The sequence below is a fragment of the Colobus angolensis genome, unplaced genomic scaffold, assembly GCF_000951035.1.
Source record: "Colobus angolensis palliatus isolate OR3802 unplaced genomic scaffold, Cang.pa_1.0 Scaffold62, whole genome shotgun sequence".
Taxonomy (NCBI): Eukaryota; Metazoa; Chordata; class Mammalia; order Primates; family Cercopithecidae; genus Colobus; species Colobus angolensis.
The window spans coordinates 2774791-2783846 of NW_012119821.1; positions in this window are offsets into that span (position 1 = coordinate 2774791).

Below are 9056 nucleotides of genomic sequence, written 5' to 3' on the forward strand. Positions count from 1 at the left end.
TATTTTGATATATCTATAAAATGTGTAATGATTAAATCAGGGTAATTGGGATATTCATTGCCACAAACACTTATCATTTATTTGTATTGAGAACATTATAGTTCTTTTCTTCTAGCTATTTTGATATATGCAATAAATTGTTGTTAACTGCAGTCTTTTCTCTCTCTCTTTGGTCATGTCAGCCTTCTTATGATTTTGTCCAAGATAGCTTTACATAGAAGTGGTATCCAAGGGTGCATGATTTAAATGCCACTCCCAAAATTCCCCCAAAGAGTCTTCCATGTGCTGAACATTTTACCTAGATTAAGTCTTAGGGATCCCTTTCATATTGAGATCCATTTTATATTAAGAAATTGACTACCAAAGTGATATCTGGTTGGCTTTTTCTTATTGATGACACTTATGACACTTAACTATTCTTAGAGAAAACTTAGCTTGAAAAAAATGCCAATAGACCTTGTTTAAAAAAGTTCATTGTGAACTTTTTTCTCAGTTCTTTGATTTCCTCATGCTTAATTATTGAGATAATCATCTATGAGATCACCATTACCAATGGAGGTGCCATAGTTTTAGAAGTCATCACTTATGAGATCACTGCTAGAGAATAACCAAGGGACTTATTCATAATCTGGCATATGGTGGTTAATACTGTCATGCTTAAAAGTTGCAGGTCATTTCATTAGCTTTATAAACATTTGAGTTATATCATACTTGACACTATATCATGTGTTCCTATGTATCTGCCATAAATACATGAAACGTGGGCTACACAAAAAATAGAATCATTGCTATGGTAGGCAAAATTCTAAGAATGTCCCAAGTGACCCTCATCCAGAAGGCAGAACCAAGAGCCTCAGTGGGGAAAGCCAAGAGCCTAGAGAATCAAGCAAACAGTCAGGGATAATTATTCCCAAGCTTTAAAATACAAAGGAGTTGGTACAGCTAGATGCCAAAACTTCTTTGGACTGATAAGTTATTTGTACCTTCTTTTTTTAACTCAAATGCCTATAACTGTCATCTTATGCCTGTCCAACTATTGTATGTTGACAGTGTGGGACAGGTAACTTGTCTCTTTAGTTTCACAGGTCCATGAATAATGAGGAATTGTGCCCAGAATTAATTATACCCGGGAGCCTCATCAACACCTGGTTTAGATGATGATATTTTGGACTTTTGAGCTGATCATGTTTAGATGAGATTTTTGGACTTTGAACTGATGGTATATAGAGAAAAGACCCTTGAGAACCTTTGAGGGGCATGTGTTTTGCATGTGTGACAGATGTGGATCATTGGGGGTAAGGGGTGGACAGTAGCAGCCAGAATTCTGCCCCAGTGACTCTCAGTCTTGTACAATTGTCTTGTTTTTGAGTGTGACAGGATCCTGTAAATATGAAATATCACCCCAATGAGTATGTTATGTTATATATCAAAAGGGGAATAATCCAACTAGACTCACAAACTTTAATTGGATGAGCCTTTAAAAAACAAAGACTTTTCCCTGGCCCGTGGCGGCAGAGGGATAAATAAAGTTAGAGGGATTCAAACTCAAGGGAGATTCTCCTACTGGACTCAAAGTCTTTTGTTACTGTCATCTTGCGAGAGGCCCTATGAGAAGCAATGGTCTCCAGGTGGACGGCAAGGAAACAGGGACCTCAGTCCTACAATCACAAGAAAGTGAATTCTGCCAACAACTTGAATGAGCTTTGAAGCAGACTGATTGCTCCTTAGTTGAGCCAACAGTGGAGAATGTAACCCACTAACACTTCAATTTCGAGACTCTGAGCAGGGAGCCCAGCTCTGCTATGCCAGATGTTGACAGAACTGTGAGCTAATAAATGGCTATCATTTTAAGCCACTAAGTTTGTAATAATTTATTATAAAGCAAGAGAAAACAAATACAATTCGTAAATATTTGCGGACTATTTCAATGTGAGTATGTCCCATATAAGTGGAACTCAGTTACTATTCAAGACATCAGTTCCTCATTATCTTATTAGTTATGATGAATCAACCACTAACAATTCACATATCTCAGCTTTAAAACTCAATCAAATCAAACACTTATATTTTCCTTGAACCCCCAACAGAGATTCTACTTCATTATATTAATCATAGCAATGCAACTGAAACAAATTAGAGTTTTATAGGCAATAAATTTCCTGAGGAACTTAGATGATAACAGAACAAGACAGGACAAGAACGGTTGGTGCAGATAGAAGATGGGTTGGCAGGCACTGCGAGTCATGTGGGTAGGGCAGGCAGGCTGTAGGTAAGCCCAAGAGAAGATGCAGCCTAAGAAGACTAGCATCCTGGACTCAGGTCCAGGAAGCAGACTTAGGGCACCAGCAACCAGAAGGGACTTGAAGCCAGGTGTATTAGTCTGTTTTCATGCTGCTGATAAAGATAAAGCCAAGACTGGGTAATTTATAAAGAAAATGAAGTTTAATGGACTCACAGTTCCGTGTGGCTGGGGAGGTCTCACAATCCTGGCAGAAGACAAAAGGCACATCTTACATGGAGGCAGACAAGAGAGAAAGAGAACCAAGTGAAAGGTGTTTCCTGTTATAAAATCATCAGATCTCTTGAGATTTATTCACCACCAGGAGAATAATATGGGAAGAACCACCCCCATGATTCAATTATCTCCCACTGGGTCCCTCCCACAACACAAGGGCGTTATGGTAGCTACAGCTCAAGATGAGATTTGCGTGGAGACACAGCCAAATCCTATTACCAGGCCATCTCAAACTGATCTCAGCATGTTGAAAGATTAGTCCTGAAAGGAGGAACATATAACCCACCTTGCAGGGACTTCAACAGGTAGTATTTTAAATAATTCCTTTTCCAAGGAGTTCAACAGGTAGTGCTTTAAATAATTCCTTTTCCAATACAGTAATGTTTTCTAAAGTGTGGTCCCTGTATCAGCCATATCAGCATCACCTATGAACTAGGAAATGCAAATTCTCTAGCCTAACTGAGACTTCAGGAATCAGAAACCCTGAGGGGTGGGGCTCAGCAAGTTGTGTCTTAGCACATTCTCTGGGTCATTGTGATATGCAATAAAGTTTGAGAACCACAGCAAGCATTTTCACTTTTCTCTTCTACTGATAAGCATCTTGAGATCCACAGAAACAAGTAAATTAGTCTAGATACAGCTCCCTCTGTTTTCACAGGAGAGCCTGTCTATCAGGACACGTGGAGGGGAGCAACAGCCTCCAAATGTTGCTCATCTTGCTTTTCATCCTGGGTATATTATAAAGCAGAGAGAGTTTTGTGCCTATCTTGGGTCAGTGGTTCCCTGTATAATCTAAGTATTATCTTAATTTCTTTTTCAGAAATGTCATTTACTAAAATATGTTTATTGTGTCTCCTTGATTTTTTCCTATGTAGTTTTTTTATTTTTCAGCTAGTAATCCAGAAACTTATTGCAGATCTTTTTATCCCTACACTTATGTCTACATAGTTTATTATCAGTTTTCAACTGGCCACGTGGCATTCAAATATTTCTAGAACTGAAACACAACTGAAGTTCATTTATGACTTATTATCTATACATTAAGATGCTATTACCATGATCTGTTAAAATCTTTTAAAAATATATAAATATAAATAGATACTAAGAGAAACCCAGGACAGTCAAAATGTTTTTTTCATTTAATTTACATTTTTTTCTTCATGAACAGTCATATTGCAAAAAAAAAATGACTTTTTAAAAAAGTAAATATAACTGGGATTTGATTGCCAAAAGTTAATTGTAGAATGACTAAAACATAGGTAGAAATTATCTTTTATTTGTACCACGATGAAGAATATAACCAGTCTAAGACTATACCTTTTGAGGAAACATGTTTCTGCTATTTTGTGGTATTCTCAGTCTAACTTCCTTAAATCATCCAAAGAGAACTATAGAACTTCCCCATTGAGGACCATTAATAGGAACAAAAAAATATTATTTCCTTTATATTAAGTGCCATCACCTTATTGACTTTAAATCTGAATTTTGAAATAAGGCAATACATATAGAAAAGAAGATGTGCATTTTATATTGTTGTACTTTTCAATGAAAGGAAAACAAAAATTATAGTCCTTGACATTCAGAATCTCACCTTACACTAGGCCATATTATTCTCCTAGTAGGCATAAACCATCACATAGAATACTAACTGCAGACAAGATTACTCTAAGACCCTGATAAAACAAGACAAAATAAGGACTCTTCATAATTTTATCTATGCACAGAAAAAAAATACAAAGTCAGCATGCAACCCACAAAATATAAAATGTCTCCTCTCTTGGCCAGAATAATTGACTACTACTTATTAACCAATTGCAACTTTATGATCATTCTAACCTCTTCTCCCTATAAATAAGATTTATTGATATACCCAACATACTATTGACCTTGCTTTCTTACACTCTAATCTAGAACAAACCCTCACCACTTCAGACCATTCCCCAAATTACCCTACCAAAGTCCAACCCTATAATGGGTTTCTTCTCATACCTTTTTACTGAGGTGCCCCATGGTCTCCCATGGTGTACGTTCTCCCTCTCTGCAACAGGTAATAAACCCACCTTGTTCAGTTACAGATGTGCTTTCAGTGGTTAATTGTAAGCTATGTTAATTTTTTTAAATGAAAGTTTATTTCATGTAGATGCCTACAATCCTTTAATATACGTTATAAAACTTGAATAACTTCAGTGGATCTGCAAAGCTAATTAATGATTGATCCATCAGCTCATCTAGTAGTTCAATGCTCTGTGCTAACTCACCTAGGTATTACTTGGCATTATGTTTAATCTCTTGAGAAGTCAAACAGCATCAAATATTTGATTTATATATTACTTATATGCTTAGATTTGGTAAATTTAGAAATGGCGATTGGTATAGTTTGAGTGTTTGTCCCTGTGAAATCTCATGGTGAACTGTAATCCCCAATGTTGGAAGTGGGACCTAATGGGAGGTGTGTGAGTCACGGGGGCAAATCCCTCATGGCTTGGTGCTATCCTTGCAATAGTGAGTGAGCACTTGTAAGGTCTGCTTTTTTAAGTGTGTGGCACCTTCCCCCAGCCCGTAGCTACTGCTTTCATCATGTGATGTGTCTACTCCTGCTTCATCTTCTGCCATGAGTAAAAGCTCCCTGGCCAGGCACAGTAGCTCATGCCTGTAATCACAGGACTTTGCGAGGCCAAGGTGGGCAGATCATGAGGTCAGGAGTTTGAGACCAGCCTGACCAACATGATGAAACCCTGTATCTGCTAAAAATACAAAAATTAGCCAAGCATGGTGGTGTGTGCCTGTAGTCCCAGCTACTTAGGAAGCTAAGGCAGGAGAATCACTTGAACCCAGGAGGCAGAGGTTGCAGTGAGCTGAGATCACACCACTGCACTCCAGCTGGGCGACAAAGCGAGACTTCATCTCAAAAAATAAAAAATAAAAAAGCTCCCTGATGCCCTGATGCCTCCTTAGAAGCCAAGCAGATGCTGGCACCATGCTTGTACAGCCTGCAGAACCATGAGCCAGTTAAATCTCTTTTCTTTATAAATTACTCAGTCTCAGTTATTTCTTTATAGCAATGCAAGAATGGCATAACATAGAAAGTTGGTACCAGAAGCGGGCATTACTATAAAGATACCTGAAAATGTGGAAGCGACTTTGGAACTGGGTAACAGACAGAGGTTGGAAGACTTTGGAGGGCTCAGAGGAAGACAGGAAGGTAAGGACATTTGGCACTTCTTAGAGACTGGTTAAATGGTTGTGACCAAAATGGTGATAGTGATATGGACAGTGAAATCCAGGCTTATGACGTCTCAGATGGAAATGAGGAACTTATTGGGAACTGGAGCAAAGGTTACTCTTACATCTTAGCAAAGAACTTGGCTATATTGTGTCCATGTCCTAGGGATTTGTGGAAGTTTGAACTTGAGAGCAGTAACCTAGGGTATCTGGCAGAAGAAATTTCTAAGAAGCAAAGTATTCAAGATGTTCACGGCTGCTTCTAACAACGTATGCTCACATGCAGAAGGAAAGAAATAACTTAAAGTTGAAAGTTATATTTAAAGGAGAAGCAGAGTATAAAAGTCTGGAAAATTTGCAGCCTAGCCATATGGCAGAGAAAGAAAAAGCTTTTTCAGGAGAGGAATTCAAACACACTATGGAGCAACCACTGGTTAGAGAGATTTGCATGATTAAAAGGAGCCAAATGCTAATAACTGAGATAATAGGGAAAAGGCTTTGAAGGCACTTCAGATATTGCAGAGGCAGCCCCTCCCATCACAGGCCCTGAGGTCCAGAAGGACTGATTAGTTTCCTGGACCAGGGCCAGGGTCAGGGCCAGGGCCCTGGTATACTGTACAGCCTTGGAACACTGCTTCCCATATCCTTGCCACTCTGGGTCCAGCCTTGGTTCAAAGGACTCCAGATATAGTTCATGCTGCTGCTCCAGAAGGTGCCCGATATAAGCCTTGGCAGCTTCCATGTGGTGTTAAGCCTGTGTGTACAAAGAATGCAAGAGTGAAGGCTTGGCAGCCTCTGCCTAGATTTCAGAGGATGTATGGAAAAGCTTGGGTGTCTAGGCAGAAGCCTGCTGTGGGGCAAAGCCCTCACGGAGAACCTCTAATAGGACAGTGCAGAGGTGAAAGGTGGGGTTGGACCCCCCATACAAAGTCCTCACTGGGGCACTGCCTAGTGGAGCCATGGGAAGGGAGCCACTATTCCCTAGATCCCAGAATGATAGAGACACTGGCAGCTTGCACCCTGCACCTAGAAAAGTAGGCACTCAACAACCTGTGAGACCGGCTGTGGGGTCTGAATCCTGAAAAGCCACAGGGTCTGAATCCTGAAAAGCCAGAGGGGCAGGGCTGCCTAAGGCATTGGGAGCCCATTTCTTGCACCAGTGTGCCTTTTATGTGGGACATGGTATCAAAGGAGATTATTTTGGAGCTTTAAGATTTAATGACTGCCTTGCTGGGTTTCAGACTTCATGGAAACTGAAGCTCCTTTCTTTTGGCCTATTTCTCCCTTCTGGAATGGGGATGTTTACTCAATGCCTGTACTCTCATTCTATCTTGGAAATAAATAACTTGGTTTTGATTTTACAGGTTTATAGGTAGAAGAAACTTGCCTTGTCTCAGATGAGATTTTGGTTTTGGACTTTTGAGTTAATGCTGGAATGAGTTAAGTCTTTGGGGGACGACTGCGAAGCCATGATTATATTTTGCAATGTGAGAAGGACATGTGATTCTGGGGGCCAGGGGTGGAATGATATAGTTTGAATATATGTTCCTGCCAAATCTCATGCTGAATTGTAATCCCTAATGTCGAAGGCGGAGCCAAATGGGAGGTATTTGGGTCATAGGGGCAGATCCCTTTTAGCTTGGTGCTATCCTTGCAATTATTAGTGAATATTCACGAGATCTAAGTAAGTAAGTGACACCTTCCTGACTGCTCCTGCTCCTGCTCCTGCTTTACCTTCTGCCATGAGTAAAAGCTCCCTGAGGCTACCCCAGAAGCTGAGCAGATGCTGGAGCCATGCTTGTACAACCTGCAAAACTATTAGCAAATTAAACCTCCTTTCTTTAAAAATTACCCAGTCTCAGGTATTCTTTATTGCAATACAAGAATTCCTTACTAGTAATGATCAAAAGCTACAAAATAAACACCATGCTTAGAAGACTTTGACCAAGAATATTACTGTAGCCTCTATTATTAAGCAGTTACTATATGCCAGTATTATACTTAGTGCTTTACACAATTTAGCTCATCTAAAACTCAATACATTTGGTTTACCTATGAGTAACAGAATGTTCAATTAAAAGTGGTTTAAATACTGAAGAAAATTTGCTGTTTCACATAATTCCATGATGTTACTGGCTCAGTGATGTCAAAAAGGAATCCTTTACTTACCATTTTTCTGCAGCTTATCCTCAGTGTGTTTGTGACATCTCATTTTAGATTGCAAGTTGGCTAGAGTAGTATCAGGTTTCACATGACCATATGTAATGAAAGTAGATTTCTAGCATCTCTTTTTATTAGAGAGGAAATGTTTCTCCTGCTGATTTCTCCCTTCAGATCCCATTGGCCAGGACAATGAAATGTTGTATTCAGGCCCTAACTGCAAGAGCAACTGGGATCATGAGGATCTGGAATTTCCAGCCACAGTAATTGGAGGTGAGCTCCACTGGCAAGGAGTAAGGAGGGCAGGAGGGGTAACTCTGAAGTAGGAAGCCAACAGCATCATGCATAGGTGCTACCATTGTCCTCATTTTACAAAAGAGAAAACTGAAGCTTAGAGAGGTTATGTAACTTACCAACAATTACTCAGCTAGAACATGTGGTATTAGAATCCAAATCCAGCTCTGTAGAATTCCAATGCCCAAACTCTTTAAGGACTTAGATTCCAAGTCAGATGGACCCAGGTTTATATCTCAACTATGCCTCTTTTCATTGATGACCTTGATTTTTTATTTGTAAAAATAAATTATTGTATTATCTGTTTCATTGGAATATGGTGATGATTAAATTCATAATGTATACGTAGATATAAAGTCCTGGCCCTGATATTACTGCTGTCATCATCGTCAATCAGCAGGAGCAACATTATTACCCCACTCCACTGGATGAAATTTCTAGGTCAGCGTTCAGAGTCCATTTGTTTTTTCCCATCTTTCATAACACAAGGTATATGGAATTTACTTTGTTACTATGGCCATACTCTTACTTGGATTTTTTCACTCATATAGCTCCTTGAAGGCAGGAACGATGTCTTATTTATTTTTATATCTTCACCTCTTATATAATGAATGATGCATAGTATGTGCTCAATAAAATATTTTGCATGAAGCTGTAGGTGAGGGTAGGAATAGCAACATAGTGCAACAACTGGGAGCTATACATTCTATTCTCAATATTAGAGAAATCATCACATTCCAGAAAAACATTTGATTACAAATATATTATACAGGAAAGTCTATAATGACAGGCTTAGCATTTAAACAGCTATGTATTTTCTTTTTTTTTTTTTTTTAGACAGAGTTTCCCTCTTGTCACCCAGGCT